At 38.3% G+C, this 19,883-nt stretch overlaps 1 long non-coding RNA gene across 1 annotated transcript; it reads left to right on the top strand.

Moving 5' to 3' along the window:
• LOC109728800 lies at window positions 6,895-8,098 on the top strand. The gene is made up of 3 exons (XR_002221108.1): window positions 6,895-6,953; window positions 7,057-7,148; window positions 8,059-8,098. It is a non-coding gene; the product is annotated as an uncharacterized LOC109728800 (long non-coding RNA).

Here is a 19,883-nt window from a genome sequence, read left to right as displayed (position 1 = left end):
ACATTTTTAGTTATCAAATTATGAGTCAGATGATACTTTGATCCACAACCTTAAATTTATTATAATTTCTGACTTGAGCTTTTAAAATTCTTGCAATCAAGTTCTAAATCTTAATTTAGTTGATTAAATATTAATATATTACTAATATAAAAGATATATAATAATATTTTAATCGATGATACGCAAATAATAAAAATATTATATAATTTATATATCAAGCAATGCTATGCTAGAGATACACTCCAAAATGAATGTAAAATCTACACCAGTCTTGTCCAACGGTGTGGTTCTCTTTATTAGTCACATCGTGTGACTATTATATCATGATTTGTGACTCCCTCATATTTTGATTTTTTTTAAAAAATTGAATAATTTAAGCCAAATAAATTAAATTTTCATCAAATTGATCAATAATTTTATTAAAATTAATGATTTAAATAATTTATAGCGAATAAAATTGGTCTAATGAACTGCTAAAAGTTAACCGAGCTATAAATTTAAATCTTGTAACTTAATTAATATTAAAAGTCTAAATAAAATCTAAGTTAATAGTTAATAAAATTTTATAATTTATCTAAAAATGTGAAACAATTAAACTTTAAATTTGAGATCATAAAAATTAATTATCAAATCTATTGCCACTCGTCACTATTGCACTAGTGACGATCGACGAAATTATATACATGTAAGTAAAAAAAAATAATAAATTTAGGGTGTCGCTATACAATTTTCCTTTTCAAAAGAAAAGAGGGTTGCTTGATTTACAACCCAAAGGACTGTATTCACTAGCCTTGTCTATTTTTTTTTATTATTACTTTATAGTATTAAAATAAAATTGTATGGAGATCCCTCAACTCTAGGCTCGTTTGCAATAACTATTTTATTGTTGATTAAGGTCCTTTCAACTTATTTGTTTTTTAGTAAGACTGATGAAGTCGCAATTAATGCAAAAGCAGCTAATTGGAAAGCAATAGTCATGTTTCTAATCCTCCAAGCTACCAACAAATGAACTATACATTTGATCCCGCACTTAGTCAAAATTGTAATAGTTTAAAAATTTATCAAATTAACGCTAAATTACAAAATACCCTATTGTGCTTTAGCCTCCGTCTCAATTATCTTCTTACATCAAAAATTGTATCATTTGTTATTTCATACTTGTCACAATCTCAAATAGATCTAAAAAACATAAAAAATTGGCAAATAGATTGTAAAACTTTATAAAAATGTGTTTGGCATAAAAGTTTAAATAAAGGCGACACTATATTGTACTAATACTATCAAAGTTAATAGTTTAGTGAGCAATTTATTCAATTTATACTATTCTATTGCATTACTATAAATAATTTTATCTGTAAATTTACTTTTATAAAACTTTTATAGCTGAATTCAATAATTATTCCAAATAGCTAGACGTCTTTAAAATAATGATAAAGCGTAGGGAGCTAATTGATGAAATATTTTATGCATTGGGATAATTAAGATAAGTGCTAAAGCGCGATGAGGCTTTTATAATTTAGCCCAAATTTAATGACTGCACTAGTTATGAATTATTAATTAACTTAATTTTATTCGCTAAAACATAATTAAAATTATTTAATTTACTAAACTTTCTAAACTTTTTTTTGACGTAATTATTTAATTCTCACAAAAAATAAAAATTAAGGTTGGTCAAAATAAAATAAAAATTGAGAAAACCATTTCAAGATGCCAACAAATTACAATAATAAATGATTAGAAATAGGAGTAATAAACTGGTGGGCGTGGGGGGAAGAAAAGTGGCAGTTCGCCTCGTCATCCCGCATGCCATGAAAATTGCCACCACTTGCGCCGGCAGACAGCAGGTACGATCTGACCACTGCAGACAGAAAGAATTCAAAATTAATTTAGTAAATTAAATTTGAATTCTAAGTAATTCAAATTTTAATCAAATTTAGATGGAAAGAATTCAGATAATTTGAATTGTATTATTGGTGTCCAAATCTTTACCAATTTTTCGTGATGCCGATTGATCGTCCGACTGGAAAGATAAGAGGTTTAACACTATGTTTAGTATCAAACTTTAAATCGAATTTAATAAAATTCAGATAGAAAGAATTTTAAAATACTATTAACTAACTCAAATCAAATAGTGACATAATGTTCTTGAATTTACCGATCTTATCATGATTTTAGAAAGATATTTTTATTATAAATTTTAATATATATATATATATATATATATATATATATATATATATATATATATTAAATTGTCTGGTTATACATGATGTGGTGTAATTGTCACATAATAGACTTTTGGGATTCCAAACACATTAGAGCGTTAATTTCAACGTTGGAACGTAGAATGTACGGCCCTGCGGGCCAATCCAAGATTAATCTGGACCGGTCGTACAGTCATGTTCCGTTCTTTGAACATTTGCTTCCCTCAGTACTTGAATGTTGAGTGATTCTAGAGCATCTGAAACTAGTGAAAATCAATTTCACGCTCGTTGAATTATATTCAGCTGTACATACAAGTGGCCAAATTTCATGCCTGTTGAATTCTATTTGGTTGAATTTTGCGCTTGTCGATCGAATTCGCTTTCTCTTTAGTTGCACATCAAGTGGTCCCAAGATTAAGAAATTTTTTGTCCATATAAACAGGTTTTTATTTAGTTGCACATCCAGTGGTCCCAAGATTAAGAAATTTTTTTATCGATATAAACAGGCTTTTACTTTAAGGGGCAATTGCTTATATACTTCTAAAAAGTTTCCGACTTTTTGATTTATCCCTCTTATAAGGCTAATATTGAAAGAGCAATACTCCTATACACCAACAGATCTTAGCTCTTAAATTTTCTAAAATGGATGGCGAGGATGCCTTTTATTTAAGAAGGTGACCGGCTTTTGTTGTATTAGGTACCGGTCTCCCTCTTACCGAGGGCAAAATATTTTCTCATCATGTAAATTAGTATCCAGGGCTTTTTGGAAAATTTTTATTTCCATTCTCATAATGCCTCTTTAGTAAATATAGAACATTCCATTCCATTTTTGTCCATTTTGCTTTCCTTTTTGAAGTAATAGCTAATCTATATTTACAATTTTTAATTGAATTTATTTGTATTATTTGATTATGAAATAAAATTTTAAATTTGTCTCAAATTTTAAATTTTTTTGCATCAAAAAGTATATGCAAATATAAAATATATATTGCAACTGACAAGTTATATTATGCAATCTCTTAGTAATTGAATTGAAATATTGTCCCCAAGTGAATGTTTAAAAAATTTTGAATTTGACTTTGTGATCAATAGTTCTAACAAATTCGGTTCAATATCTTAATTAAAATAAATTAAACTTTTATAATCTTCACAAGTTCAGTATAAATTACACACTTTATTCTCAAATTATAAAAAACGTAATTCTTTGGTTGTCCAACTTTATTCAAATTTTTTAGATTATTGTATTGAGTTTTACACTTCAATTTAGATGGCTGAATGATGAGTTGAAGTTGATGTGGTCAAAATTCAAGACAAAACTCTTAATAAATTGAAATTGGATGTTCAAAGCTAAAATTCAATTAGAAAAATGTAATATATTGATATTTTAACTTTTAAACATGGATAGTCGATCCGAAGTTTACTGTTCGAGTTATGATTATTTGATTGGATAGCTCAACCAGTTTAATATTAACCTGATTAATTTAATTGTTATTTTATCAAAAAATCCTATGTCAAAATAGGTGGTAAAGTAAATTTTTTAAAGAATAATGTGGTTGCAAAGTGAAAAATGCGTTAAACTTTGCATGGGCGCAAAGTGATTTTTTAGACCATGGAAAAACTATTTTAATTGAACTTATCATCCAAGTCAAATAATCCAAATCAAATGAATTTAATGTATTATTTAAACAAGTTAAAAACCATTTTAAAGATAGTTTGAAATTATAATAGCTAAAATATTATAAATCTAATTTTTAAATATCGAAACGTTTAGTTTAAATAGTTAACAAAATTTATTTTTTAACTATAATATAAATTAAATCTAAATTTAAATTTAAATTTTAATCAATATTTTTGAACTTTAATGTTGTTTTCACTATTGAATAAACAATTTGAATTTAATTTTAAAAATAGAAGCCTTTTATTTAAATAAATAATAAAAGTTGGGTTTATAAGTACAGCATAATTTACAATTTAAAATAAGTTAATATATTTGAATTTTCATGTTATTTTAATATTAGATTAACAATTTGAATTGAAATGTACTACTCATTTAAATATAATTTTTTTCTTTCTGAAAATTAAAATTAAAATTAAATTTGAATTTAATGTATACAATTATAAAGTTTAAGCTCAAATTAAATTTTAAATTCAATTTTATTAAGGTTAATTACTTATGAAATTAGCCACTATCTAATTTGGTAAGTAACCAAATTAAATAAGGAAATAAATATTTATTTAGAGTTTATCAAATTTGGTAATTCGCTAATATTTATTTTCCAATATTACCCTTACTACTGATCTTGAATGGTGACCTGTTGAGCAGGTTACTACTGTCTAAAAGTCAATCTTGCCCTTAAAATATGGATGGCTAGATTTAATTTAGCTGGTGTATTGAAGCATTCCTCATATTGAAAATATCATTTTTACGTTCCAACTTATTTCAAATATACCCTTAGAGTTAAAATCTGTTAATAAACTATATTATCTGTATAAAATTACTATTTTGCCCATTCAAATATATCCTTTCACCATTACCGACTTTTCTTATTTGCTCTTAAAGTCGGGGCATAAAAAGTATTTTGACTTTTGGTCTTTTCAAATATACTCTTCTACCGTTACCAACATTTCTTATTTGCCCTTAAGTTAAGGGCAAAACTGACATTTTAATTTTTTTTAACGGTGGTAAATATTTAACTCACATTTAACCCAAATTTACTTAACAGGAGATAACTGCATGTGTATTTTATAATAATGATGGAACATATGATGGATATTTTAGAAAAAAAAAAAGAAAGAATAAATCGGATATTTTCAAATGCATGAGGGATATATAGACAATTATGCCTTTCTTTACTGTGCTCAATGGCAATGGTTAAAGTTGAAACTAAGGCTTAGTTTGGTATTGAGGTCTACCCAACGCTATTAGATAAAATGGAGTTGAGGAAAAAGCATATAGAGATATACTTCTGCGTTCTCCGGTGGGACCGCAGAAAATATATCGTAACCGACTCATCATGATATGCGGAACGCAATATTACGTACGGAAACAAACAGGGTATTTTTCCATCGTCGTTTCTCACCGCACGTAACGCAATCTCCCCGCAATCCCAAACGAAGCCTAAATGCTTTGGCTTGAAAATTTTTCGAAATGTCTAGATCAAGAAAGCAGCTTTTGATTTTCGGAGAGAACTCCGGTGTTAGACTATTTATTTAGGAAAATCTTGGAAATTCGATATCTAGTGAGTAAAATTATTCTAGATCGTATCCGATGTTTCTGATCATCAATTTATATGTTCAAACGTCACACTTTAAAAAAGGATTTCAACTTAAATCCTCCTAACTTAGCGTAAACTTACTTGTAAATATAATTTACAATATTGGCTAGGTTTCAATAAATTTGGTTTTGTGATTAAATCCAAGTTCTAATCCCAATCACACATAAATGAGACCTTTAAGATCAAAGCGAACTATGTTGATAAAATTTCATTTGCTATTGTCGGATCGCCAGTACTAACTATTAATTTCAAAAGCTCGATCTGTTAAAAATATGCAATCCATTTACTTAAAACGTATAGACACGATGCCCACGGATCTCTATTGTGACTCGTGTAGTGTTCCTGAGCTTTGGATAGGATTGGCTTCAGTATTATAGACTGGTCGACATCTCTGGAGAGTGTCGGACTGAGTCGGAGTCAATTCTACACGAATTGGATGCAGAATTGGACTCGGCGCACTCAAATAAGCAAAACTGAAGTTTTGCCAGATTCGGGCGCCCAGAACATTGTTAGGGTCGCCCAGAAACGAGTGTTGATTTTAATTGAAACTGGAAGCCAATTCGGATCCCATGTTCCGGGCGCCCAGAAGTGGGTCCAGAAATTTCACCTCGTGAATATCGCTTGCTTCGACGCGTGGCAGGGCGGTAGGTGAGTTCCGCCGGTGCCGTTTACGGGCGCAGCACACCGCGGGCGGAGAGTCCGAGGGGCCCATTTTGTGCAGGCCGGATGTTCTGGTCGCCCAGAACATGGTTCCGGGCGCCCAGAAACGCCCGTTTCTGCAGGGGCACTGGATTGCGGCTATTTTTCCTGGGGCTTATCTGATCTATCCAGCAGCCTATAAATAGCTGAGAAGCGCCCCCTTTGAGCTCTTTTACCTGTTCTTCACAGAGGACTTAGATTTTACTCCCAAATCCCTCAAATCTTTCCAATTTGCATCAAGATCCACCTCTCCAAGAATTGCAAGGTGCTGATTTTGCAGTTCTTCAGCGACGACCTCCAGTGTTTTGGCTCGTGCGTGACGTAGGAAGGTCGGATTTCAACGAAACTTGGTTTGCTGGATTCTTGACTTCCAGAGGAATCCACGAAGCCCTAATTTGCAGAATTTGGTGAAGGTTAGCTCAGTCGAACTCAGGTTTTCCTCTGCTGTTGTTGCTTTGGACAGAATTTGCCAATTTTTGATGTTTTCTTGGGGTGAACTTGGGAAGCAGGGGCTTTGTGGAGTTGAGTTATTTTCCCTATCACCCAGTACTGGAATTGGGACCCTCTCCACCTGATTTGGAGTTCGTTTGGTGAGTTTTGACATTGGAATTGAGATATTTAAGCTTAAATGCTGTTTTGCTGAAATTCATCGTCGACTGTTAGTATTTCAGCTCGTACTCGACGTAGGAGCATCGGATTTCGTCGAGACTTGATTCGTTGGTTTCGGGACTGCGAGAAGAATCCACGAAGTCCTTACTTGTGGATTTTGGTGAAGGTTAGCTTGGTCGAAACCCTTCTCTTCTCTGCTGCTGTGTACTTGGACTGAATTGTGGATTTTGATGATTTTTATTGGATTTTTGGGTGCATTGTAAATCCAGATCTTAAGGGGCTTTGTTGCTGGTTTGAAGAGGTTTCCAGCAGTGTTGCTTGAGGATCCGAGACCCTATTGCTGCCAGGAATTGCATTAGAGGTGGGTGTTTCATCGGTTTCGCTCCTAAGTGCATGTTAGTCAACGTGTATAGTTCGAGTGTTGTAAATCATGCTTTAATTCATCGATTAGCATTTTGAATGTAATATGAATGTAGAAGCATGCTGAAATGAATATTTAAATTATACATGTTGGACTTGAAATTTGACTTAGGAGAAAACCTGCGTTTTGACCCGTCATATGCTTAAACTACCAGATTTAGCTCTAGGAGCCGTGTTCGATTGTATCGTTGCCGAGTCAGTGCAATGGATACCTTGGGTAGTTTAGAATGTATTTACACTCGTGCTGGTTCGCCGAGTGAATTTTTGCAGGGTCGTTCAGGCCGTTTCGGACTGTTGGGTGCCGTCAGAGTTGACGGTGGACCGTATCGCCTTTTTGGCGTCAGATTGTGCCGAGGGCACGTTACCTGTTGGTTGTTAGACCAGTTTAAGTCGATTACTTGACTTTGGCTAGTTGGAGCCTGATTGAGCTCGACAGAGATACGCTGCATACTCGGTTGGGTAGCGCCCACGAGTGCCACTCCGGAGTCAGGCTTGTGCTTTTGCGTTGGTGTCGCTCATGCCAGTTGGACTTGCTCTCCACGGACCAGTTAGTGTGGATAGAGCCCGATAGTCGCAACGGGGCAGGGACGGGTGTGTTCACAGTCCCAGGGACGGGTATGTCTACAGTCCCGATTGGATTGGGTCAGATTTGACATTTCCTACAGTTGGTTAGTGTAGAGCATGATAGTATAGTGATTTGTAGCGGTTGAGTTTGTTTCCTGCTTTTCCTACTATTCTTGCTCCCTCCTGTAGACTTAGTGGGTGGACCGATGTTGTTTTGGGCGGTACCCACTGAGGACTACTTGTTTTTATAGTAGTTCTCACGCCCAGTTGTTACCCCCGTTTTGCAGAGCCACAGGTTTCGGCTGCTGCGCCTTCCGCGGATCAGGATCGAGGTAAGGGCGTCGCGAGTTAGAGCCCTACCCGACGTGCTGAGCTAGAGGTGCCCCTACTGCAGGTAGATGTTTTGTTTCGAGTTTATGTACATAGTGGACTTAACTCGCCAGTGCGAGTAGCTTTGTATTTTGGATTTGGACTATGTATATGAAACTCAGTTTGTTTAGCTTCTGTTTTCTCTAGCAGCTCTCTACTACTGTTCGTAGTAGTGTTTGATTTACAGGTACAGCTATCGCTTCGTATACAGGGAAAATTCCTTTGTATACGGCGGATTTGTCGGCGTGCCCGGGGAAAGTGTAATCCGGGGCGTGACAACTCGGCTCAACAGTCTCACGCCAATTCGAACATGACTTGACCCAGTCCGACCTTTCGCTATTTCAAACGTGACTCGGTCCCACCTGGCCTTCTATCACAGGGCAGAATGCTGGCCTCTTTAGGCCAACAATTATGACTCTAAAATTCTAATTTTAATACCTTTTCAACATTCCAACAATTTAAGAAATCATGCACCACCCTATCGCCAATCATTTATTTTATGTTATACTATTTTCTATAAAAATATGGGAAAACTTTAAATACCACCCCTGTGGTTTTGCACTTTTTCACTTTAATACCTTGTGTTTTAAAGTGTATCAATTTAGTACCCTGTGGTTTGGTACTTTCTCACTTTAGTACCTTGTAGTTTAAAGTGCATCAATTTAGTACCCTATGGTTTTATTTTTCTCTTTTCGTCGGCTCCTCTGTTAATATTTCGTTAAATTATATATAAAAACTTCAGATACCTACCTAAGTTTATCAATATTTACTTTAATACCCTTTAGTTTTAATTTTGTCACTGATTTTTTTTCCTCCGTTAATATTTCATTAAATTAATTATATACAAAAAACTTCAGATACCCTACCTAGGTTTATCGAATATTCACTTTAGTACTTTTTAATATTAACTTTGTCGCAGATTTAACAGAAAAAATTAGTGAAATGGATAATAAAAAGAGAAAAATAAAACCCTAGGATACTAATTTGATACACTTTATACCACATGGTACTAAAGTGAGAAAGTGCGAAACCATAGGGGCTAACTTGATACACTTTAAACCACAGGGTATTAAAGTGAGAAAGTGTGAAACCACATGGGGGTATTTGAAGTTTACCCTAAAAATATGGGTATAGTTGTTTGGGCTAGTGACTGGATACAAAAAATTAAAATTTCCGAAAGATTAGAAATTGAAATACAAGTTTGTTTAGATAAATATACTTGCAACTGATCCAAAGTTTAGGCATCCTCTTGATATGTAATGTCATCTAAGGTTGGGAAATGAGTTATGTTATTGTGAACCGAACGTCCTCCAAATATGCAGTTGGCGCAGTCAAATTTCAAAAGTGGCAAAATTAAGCTGTTTACTTGATTGGGGGGTACATTAAATATGACATATATCTATAGTATTATTCTTAGCAAATTCCAATCCCATCCCATTATGAGAATCAAACCAACTATTATGGCTTCTAAATAATCGGCCTAATGTCAAGTACTCAATTTATAGAGATTCAACTATTATCATTCGTTCTAACTTGTATAAGGAGGACCACTATATGCCGATTTCACTGTAAGGAGTAGAGCGAATTGCTTCGCTTCGATGCCTTTCGGAGTCCAATAATAATATTCTTATAGGGTGGTCTTTTAGATATAGTTCACTTTCACAATATGTTGAAAAACTAGCTAAATGAGGCCTTGTTTTCCAGGTAGCTTCTACTTAGTCTTCTCTTGAAGAGTTTGAGAAGTCTGTGACTGTTTATCCTATGAAATAAATATCTTATGATGTTCTTTACAATATATATATATATAGAGAGAGAGAGAGAGTTGAACTAGAATACTCTCAAAAGCACTAAGAGGATGGTACTTTTGAGTTTTTAGCCATTGGATGGAGAGATGTAGGGTTGAGATGATGATGGTAGGTGATGGTAGGTGGTGGTAGGAGGATTAGTGTTTGATCCAAGGGGTATTAGTAATCAAGGAGTAGATCCAAGGGCTAGAAATCTAGAAGCACCAAGGGGTTGGTGCTTCAAAAAGTATTCTAGCTCATATATATATATATATATATAGAGAGAGAGAGAGAGAGAGAGAGAGAGAGAGAGAGAGAGAGAGTCCGGCTGGTGCTTGTAAAAGCATCAAGCACTTGGTGCTTGTAAATTTTTTACCGTTAAATCTCTGCCTTTGATCATTTTTATCCGTTAGATTATACTATTCAACCAACCACCCACTCAACCCTAGGGCGCCCACATCATCCTAACCGCACATCCCTTAATCCAAGGGTCAAAAACTTACAAGCACCAATGACTTGGTACTTTTAAAAGCATAGGAGCTCAATTATATATATATATATATTTATTTATTTATTTATTTATTTATTTATGAGCTAGAATACTCTCAAAAGCACCAAGGGGGTAGTGCTTTTGAGTTTTTAACCATTGGATGGAGAGATGTAGGGTTGAGATGATGGTGGTAGGTGGTGGTTAGGGGAATAGTTTTGATCCAAGGATTATTATGATTAAGCAGTAGATCCAAGGGCTAGAAACTTAGAAGAACCAAGGATTGGTGCTTCTAAAAGTATTCTAGCTCAATTATATATTATATAATATATATTATTATATATATATATATTATATATATAATATATATATATATATATGATAGGCTAGAATACTTTTACAAGTATCACCCAAAGTGATACTTGTGTGTTTAGTCTTGATGGAGAGATGTGAGGTTGAGATGATGCGGGTACGTGTGGTAGGTGGAATAGTGTTTGATCCAAGGCTATTTGTAATCAAAAAGTAGATCCAATCGCTAAAAAGTGATAGCAACATGAGAGATGATACTTGTAAAAGTATCTAGATCAACTCTCTCTCTCTCTCTCTCTCTCTCTCTCTCTTCTTGCTCTCTATATATATATATATATATATAGAGAGAGAGAGAGAGAGAGAGAGAGAGAGAGAGAGAGAGAGAGAGAGTTGAGTTAGAATGCTATCGGTAGCATACCAGCTCTGTTGCAACCCATTTGTTTTCGATGATGGAGCATTTAAATTGACGAGATCGACACTGTTGAACATGATCTATACCATTTGAAGTATCTAGAAACCAAATTTCAAATCATTTCGACATCATTAACCTAATGATTAAAGGGTTTCAAAATTTATAATTTTAATGGTAGATATAAGGCGTTTTCTCGTTTAACGGTGTAAAGCTATCCAAATCAATTAAATTTTGGTTAGAAAATTCTTTAAACTATTTAAAATAAGATCTATACTCTCGATCTTGATTACAAAATTTCTATCATCACTTTTTAGAGGATATTATTTTCAGCCGTTCATTTTTACGCCCAATTGATGGACAAGAGAACAATATCGGTGAAGTATGAAATTTGATTTTTAGATACTTCAAGTGGTATAGATCATATTCAACGGTGCCGATCATCGATTTGGAGGCTCTATCATCGAAAACAAATGGGTGGCAACAGAGCCCGTTTGCTACCGATAGTATTCTAGCTCAACTCCATATATATATATATATTTGGATTAGGTTAGTTGGTTAGCAGGTCCAATGACACCTCTGAATCCTTTATTTCTCAATTTAGAAACGAAAACTAAATTTCTAGAAAATTTAAGAATATAAAAAGTATTCGCAAATTCAAGTACAAAACCACCACATGTTGAAACTTTATTAGAAACTAAGATCGTACCTTCTGCCATGATTTCGATTTCAATACCCGAATGGTAGACGACGGTCCTTACTCGTGGTTCATTCTCGTTCGCGATCTGCAAAAGAGCGGGACGTTTCGAGTCTAATTCCCTTATCCTCAGAGATGAGGCCGTTATAGAAAATTGGATTAGGGTTAAACTGAGACTCTCGTATGTTACATATTTATATATAACTTGATGTAAAGATGTTAAATTACGTCCGTCTATCAAGGACGTGTCCAGATACATCTTAACCGTTAGATCTACCGTATTTTTATAGATCGACTTAAATAGACTGATTGTATTTTTATAGATCGCTTTGAAAAAACCACGTGGGCCACATCTAACATTCTCCTACTTTACCTAGTGATATATTCACCACCGAATAGGTGATACAAAAAAAAATTTATTAGATACCAACTAAATTATACAGTTGAAATCTCCCACTCGACAAAAAAATCACAATACTTTGATCATAGCGGTTATGTTCCAAAATATGAACATTCCCTTCCACGTATCAAAAACACGTATTCCTTAATCAAATAATTTTATGAGTTACAACCGTATGAACTTATTATAAATTCAACTCAGAGTTCCACTTTAGTGCACAATAATACTTTAATGTAAAAAAAAAAAATTTATACGCATATGTGCAAAAACACGTATTCCTTAATCAAATAATTTTATGAGTTACAACCGTATGAGCTTATTATAAATTCAACTCATAGTTCCACTTTAGTGCACAATAATACTTTAATGTAAAAAAAAAAAATTTATACGCATATGTGCAAAAACCAAACTATATTCTTACTCAAATAAGAATAGTCTTTAATATTTGTCACGCTCCGGATTCCTCGTTTTCCCGGGCACGCTAACAGACCCGCCGCCGTATACATAAGAATTTTTCCTGTATACGAAGCGAAGCTGTATATGTACTTGTAATCATGCAACACTACAACCAGTAGTATAGAACTGCTAGAAAGAAATAAACATATATAATAACAGTGGTTCAATACATACATAGCATCCGGGTACAAAAATACTTGTTCCAGCGAGGTACAACATCAGTATGTAAAGAATCAAAAACTACAACTACTTGTAGTTGGTACTCCTCTGGCTCTGCGACTCGTCTGGAAGGGCTCTAACTCGCAACGTCTTTGCCACGATCAGTATCAGCAGTAGCAACAGCCGCAACCGAAGGCTCTGCAAAAGATCCACAACTGGGCGTGAGAACTACTGCAAAAAGAAGTAGTCCTCAGTGGGTACCGCTACCGACCTCAATGGCTTACCCACTAAGTCTACAGAAGGTATGCTCAATGATAGTAAAGAAACTGGAAACAATCTACAGCTACATGTCACTATACTATCATGATCCGACACTACTATCTGTAGAATAATGCGATCTTCGACCCAATCTCACTAGGAACTGTGAACACACCCGTCCCGCCTATGGAAGCTACACTAACAGCTACCACACTAGGTCGTAAGTGGAGAGCAAGTCCAACCAGGACAAAACGACACCAACGCGAACGCACCAAGCCCGACTCCGGAGTGGCACTCGTGGGCGCTACCTAATCGAGTATGCAAGCGTGTCTCTGTCGAGCTCAATCAGGCTCTCACAGGCTATAGCCAAGTAAACATGATCTAACAACAAAACTCACGTGCCCTCGGCACAATCTGATACAAAAATAGCAATCTGGGTCCACCGTCAATCTCAACGGCACCTGACAATCTGGAACAGCCTGAACACTGTTGTAAAAATAAGCTCGGCATCCCAGCACGAGCGTAAAAATATTCTACACTATCATGGGTATCCACCGCCAACAAACTGCGGTGATATAAACAAACTACGGCTTTTAGAGCTAAATCTGGTAGTTTTAACATATGACAGTGTAGAATCGCTAGTTTTCTCCTAAATCAAATCCAAGTCTAACATGTATTATTTAACTACTATTCTAAGCTCTAATTCAGATTTACGAACACAATAAATTGATGAATTGAGCAATGAAACATGATATATAAAATATCCATTAATACATGCTAGCAATAGACCTTAGGAGGAAATCCGCGAAAATCCGGTAAGCATCACTTTAACCCACCTCAAGCACTAATCCACAGCAGCGAGGAGTCGCCGGAACCCCTGCCAAGCTCAACCACAACCAGCAACAAACCTCTCTAAGGATTTAAAATCCATCAATAATCCAAAATTCAGCGCTAAAGCTCAAATTCACATCAATCTCAAAGTCAATTTCACCTTTCGATCTCCAAATCAGGTGAGAAAAGGTCCCAAAATCAGTGAACTATGATGGAGTATCACCCTCTGGTCCAAAACTCAACATCCTCCAAAGATCTAAACGCAAATACAACAAAATTGCATCAACACCCTTAAATTTTAGCACTTAAGCTTAAATTTACCAACTATAATGTCAAAACTCACCTATCAATCCCCAAATCCACAATTCTGGTGAAGAACATTCACAAAACCAGTAGGGAAAGGTGGAGCAACTTCCTCTGGTCGAAAATCCAGCTCTACAAGAATTGGCCCATAAACAATCAAAGAAAACTTAATTTCAGGACCAAAACACCAGTAGCTCAGTAAAACACGAAATTGACAATACAAACCTCAATCAATTTCTGTCAAACAGTGTCACGCCCCGCGACCGCTACCAATTTGGCTCGGCTCGGGCGCGTCGAACAGACGCCGGACGGACAGCACCTCCCCTGTCCGCCCAAGGCTAACAACGAGATTGTGTACAACAAGTTTCCAGGAAAATAACTTGAATACATACACAATCGATAACTACAACGAGAACACAATCAGTGCAAACAACCAAGAGCAAGATACAAGTATAGAACATACAAGTAATGATAAAGAGAGGAACATCTATCTATTACATTCATTCAGCCTTTATAATACAACTTGATTATACATTAAGCTTCTAAACATAATATAAAGCTTACATTTTCCAAAATATAAACATTAGCTTACATTCATCTCAGAATATCTCACATCCTATACATCATCTACTCTCAAAGCATATAAAGGTGACTCTAATGCAGAAATAGGAAAGTAAACTAATGCAACTAGGGCGCTAGGCCCTTACCGCGATCCTCGCCGTGTGAACTCGCGCTCGGCCCTGTAGTAAAATGGGGGTGAGAACTAACTTCCTTAGTTCCCAGTGGGTTCGGCCGCCGACTCCGCCGATCTCCCCACTAGGTCCAAGTTGGGCACAAGTAGATAATCGATAGATAGATAGATAAGGAAAGCGGTAAATGACAGAAGTAAAGCTACGCTACTATGCCCAATCATAAATATATGAATGCATGTACAATGAAATGGATAAACAACAATCCCATTATCATGTCCAAAGGTAAAGTTATTTACTCGTTCACCAATCTCATTTACTTGTTTCTTAATCTCGTGGCTTCCCTGAAGGAGCCTACTGCTCACTAGCCATCTCGAAGGTAGGGAGAGTCAACTCGCACTACGAACCGAGACCGTCTGGCGGGGCCTAAAATAGGCAATCCCTTGGGACCCGAAATCGGCAATCCCACGTGACCAACTCCGGAGCGCACTACTTGTGTGGGGCTTCCATCACAAGATTTAAAAACAGACCGTGAGCATGATCCAATCCTCGTCTCGAGAATACCCTATCCTCTAGGGTTACAACCATCATATAGTCCATAGGTTTCATATACACTATGACTCATAGGTGTCATTTGTTCTTTTGTTTACTATCAACTAGATGCCACTCGTTCTTTACGAGTTTCCAATGCAATAGCCAATGCATTACTAAATTCCCATCCACACTTATCATCTCATTATAGGGTTCCACATCACATATATAAACCTCAAGCATGCTAGATATATGTACTAAGCCAAATACATTATTCTACCAAAGAACATGCAAGGTATAGGACCAAACCATCATTTATCACCCTATAATGCAAGATGTCAATATGCAATTTGATCAATATAAAACTTAGACATAAAAGGGAGCCCGATTGCTTCGGGATGGACACCACCCACCTTTTATCGCGTTCCGATTGCTCGTCGTCACTTGCAATCGGCCTCACGCGGCACACGCCGCTCGGCTTGACCCAATCCGCGCGCGACAACCAAACGACCTCCGATCCGCGATCCGAAAATTAAAGGTCTTCGGTTTCCTATTACGATGCTTCAAATCCGTTTCCACGATTTTACGACGTCGCCTCGGCCCTCCAGGCGGACCCGAAGCCTAAACGTCCGTTTCTTTAATAACTTTGCACCGGCTCAACGAATCGCCGAACCGTCGCTTCCAACGCGTTCAGTGACCTATCAATTGGGTTTACGAAGGGTCAAATTAGATCAAACCCCACCTAATTTGTAAACCCCCATTTTCACACCCTAGCCTCAACATATGCTCCAAACAATCCAAATATTAAGGATTTAACAAACTAACTTCACATTAGAGGCTATTAGAACACTTAAAGCTAAGGATTAAGCCAAATCCCAAAAGCTTACCCCAATGTGAACGCCACAACGAAAACACGCCGCTCCAACGGGCGCACGGAAGCTCGATCCGTCGCCTCCAACGCGTTCGCAAGCTCGATCTCCACCAACGCCGCGAATTTGGGCGAGAAATATAGAGAGATGAGAGAGATATTTAGAGAGAGAAAGAGAGGGTTTCTCTCACTACACCATGAACGTGTGATGCTTGGTGTTGGCTGCAGCTGAGGAGGAAGAAGCCTAGTAGCTTCTACTTATAGTCAACACCTCAATAGTAGCATACACTATTCACATCAGGCAGCTCCAAATCTGATATCTTTCGCCGGAGCTCCCTGAATATCCGTTTGAGCTCAAATTTGACAGGCACGCTCGGTTTTACTTAATAAGTCCAAAGAAATTTTAATATTTCAGTTTCGACCCCGTTTGGTCACCGAAAACTGTGCCGAACTGCAATCTTTATCAGATGGATTTCGGATTTTATTTCTCACTTTACGGGTGTCAGAAAAATATGAAACTTTAAATCTAGCCTCATTAAAATATTTCTGGCATCCCCGCCAATTTTCATAATTTTCTGAGACTGTGCATTTTCTGCTAATTTTTCTGTCCCGTTTCCAACAGAAAATTCTAGATCTTCTGTTTTCATCCCGATTTCAGCACAAGTCACTTCTGACTTATGTTTTACTTCTCTAAATCCAATAAAATAGTATCTCATACTATTTTTACTTATTTTCACTTTTATATTAAAAATCCGGTATGTTACATTCCACCGCAGCCTCACCGGAACCATTTAAATGGCTTTCCAATCGAACGTACACCGTAACCTCATGATTTTCGAAGTCCGGTACCTTACATCCTCCCCTCCTTAAAAAGAGTTTCGTCCGCGAAACTCAAACCACGCCTCAATTCGGCTCCTTGAGCAATTTAGGGCGCTAATGCACTTTTCTAGTTCGGAATGGCTTTACCCTCTTTGCAACTATCCAAGAGGCCCAACACGGAGGGTACAATACCCAACTCGTACAACTTTGCAAGGCGCATCTCGCAAGGTGCATTACGTTCTCCGTTATTCTTGGTAGCAGCGCAAGTCGAGGCTCAACGGCTCTACGCGCTCCAACGCCATTCGCTAACTGGCCCACTAAGGCCAAACCACCTCCCTCGAGACCGGGACTACCCGCTATCCTCATGGTGTGGAGCTATCAAGAACGCACCAATAGTCATATGGTCCACCACCACGACACAGCACACACGGGTAAGCCCTCTCGAATCACCCGAATGTCAACAAAGCGGCGCTCCGCCACTTTGGCTATCCAAGAGTTCGTATTTCTCATTCACGACTCTTCATCACTTTCACCATCCCTCTAGGGGTCACACTCCAATTCGATCACCAATATCGCCTAGAAGCAATATCATTGGTGCATCGACCCACTGCGAGTGCTCCAATCTTCAACCAGACCCTTGCTCTACCGCGGGATGGCACGCTTCGGCACATCTCCAACTCAGCCCTTAAAAGAGCATTATCCTCAAGCTCCAATTCACTTAGGGGCATCAACTTCAATCCTCTACCTCTCGTGGCTTCCAATAGCTCAATGTCTCACGCGAGCAGTATATCCTCGAATACCATATGCCACGACCATCACCAACTCGTTCGTGCAACGAATCCACATGAACATCCGTTCGTCATTCTAGGCCACGCCCATCACTGAGGCTACTCGCTCAACCACTTTCATCAAATCCATAGGTGAACCACAGGTCACCAATCCTACGTAGACCTGTCGCTTAAACCAGTCTCAACTACGCGTAGTGTCTCTCGCTCACCAGTGTAGACCCAATTATCACTACTGGGCGAAATTCTTATTGGAGAATTCGCACACACTTCAACCAGGAGCAACTAAGACCTCAAACCACGTCGAATCCTTGGGTTGGGTCACTACCCACTAGGTGTAACCTTGATCTCATGATCCACGTGTGTCATTCCACGCTCCCGAGTCTCAGCTTGGACTACCGCCCTGACCAAAATTCTGCCCTACATTGGGCCGCTGTCTCTCACAGCTGACTGTGCCTGCCCAATGGGCCCAGGCTCCACAGTCCACAAATGGTCCAGGCACGGATCGTCCCCAAGCACTACTCGCCGTCGTCGTCTTATACGACATACTCTATTGAGTTACACGTACCATTACCGACTCCTAAGTGCCTAAGCACCTAGTATGAGCCACCAGCCCTCACGAGTGATCCGTGGCCCGCTTCACACTTAGCCCTGCCGAAGTGCTACTGCCAATTCACTCGACCGGCTGAATCGAAACCGCACTTCACGCGTAATTACACTCGAGCGCTCTACACGCCTCTACTGCGTTCCAACTAGGTCAGCATTAGGCAACCTTGCCTATGCATACCCACTACACGAGCATGACTCGCTGACCTCAACTTGAGGTACTACTCGGCTAACGTTCTCGTATTCGGCAACTATACGGCTACTCTCTCAACAGTGATTCCACTACTAGCAATTTGCTAGTACCGTCTAGCCCTCCATCTACTCCAGCAAGCGTTACACCCTCACGCGCAAGCATGCTCGGGTATTTACACTTGTCCGTCACTTTGGTCCTTACTACATCGATGCATCGACGATAGCAAGCGACCACACGACGAATGCATGCAAGGTCCTTCGACCAAGGTCGCGTACTCACGGACGCTCGTTGCCCGCCGCGAGCCTTCCGTCGTCACTTCCTCACCACTCGTTCTCTAGACCACTCTGTAGACTTCACATCCACAAACTGTCTCGGAGAGGAAGAGGCTACCTCCTACAACGCGACCCTGCAATCGACCGCACGAATGCCTATCTCACCACGCAACGCACATTACGTGCTCGGTGAGAACTCCCACAATCCCGCATCTCAAGGAAGTCAATAAAGGCACCTCCGAGGTTCGAGATTGCGATTGGAATCAAGAAGGTGCATTGCCCCAAACTGGGCAATTTTGAGCTACGGGGACCGGTCCTTGCCCGAGAGACCGGTCCTCGGGAGACCGGTTCCTGCTGAGAGACCGATTCCCGAGAGTGGCATTTCCGGGACTTAGCCAATTTTTCGCTTCTCGACGATTTCGCATACGGGGGGGACTGGTCCCTCAGATCCAGGGACCGGTTGCATCAAGCAACCCTGCAACCATTGGCTACGGGGACCGGTTCCTCCCTGCCAGGGACCGGTCCCCGAGAGCAACTCCACCAAGTGCAGACCTTGCACTATTGCTCTCGTGGACTCCAACTCCAATGTACTTTTGGTGATTTAGACATCTTCGGCTTCTCCGAAGCCTACACACTCGACAATTAGTCAATTTCCGACGAAGTCAAATCCTCGGATTTTGAGAATCCACTTCCCCTACATAAACGACTTTAACAACGCCCGGCCGAAATCTCCGCACAAGCAATTCGGCCATGTCCTCGTCATCCGCACTACGTGTAGGATGCATTTCATGACACGGGAGAACTCCTGCTCGTATCGTCTCACGGTGCAGTTTACCTACCACAGCTTCGGAAACTTATCCTGGTGGAACTGGGCCGGGCTTAGTTGG

The sequence above is a fragment of the Ananas comosus genome, linkage group 24, assembly GCF_001540865.1.
Source record: "Ananas comosus cultivar F153 linkage group 24, ASM154086v1, whole genome shotgun sequence".
NCBI classification, from domain to species: domain Eukaryota; kingdom Viridiplantae; phylum Streptophyta; class Magnoliopsida; order Poales; family Bromeliaceae; genus Ananas; species Ananas comosus.
This window is presented reverse-complemented; position numbering and strand designations above follow the sequence as displayed.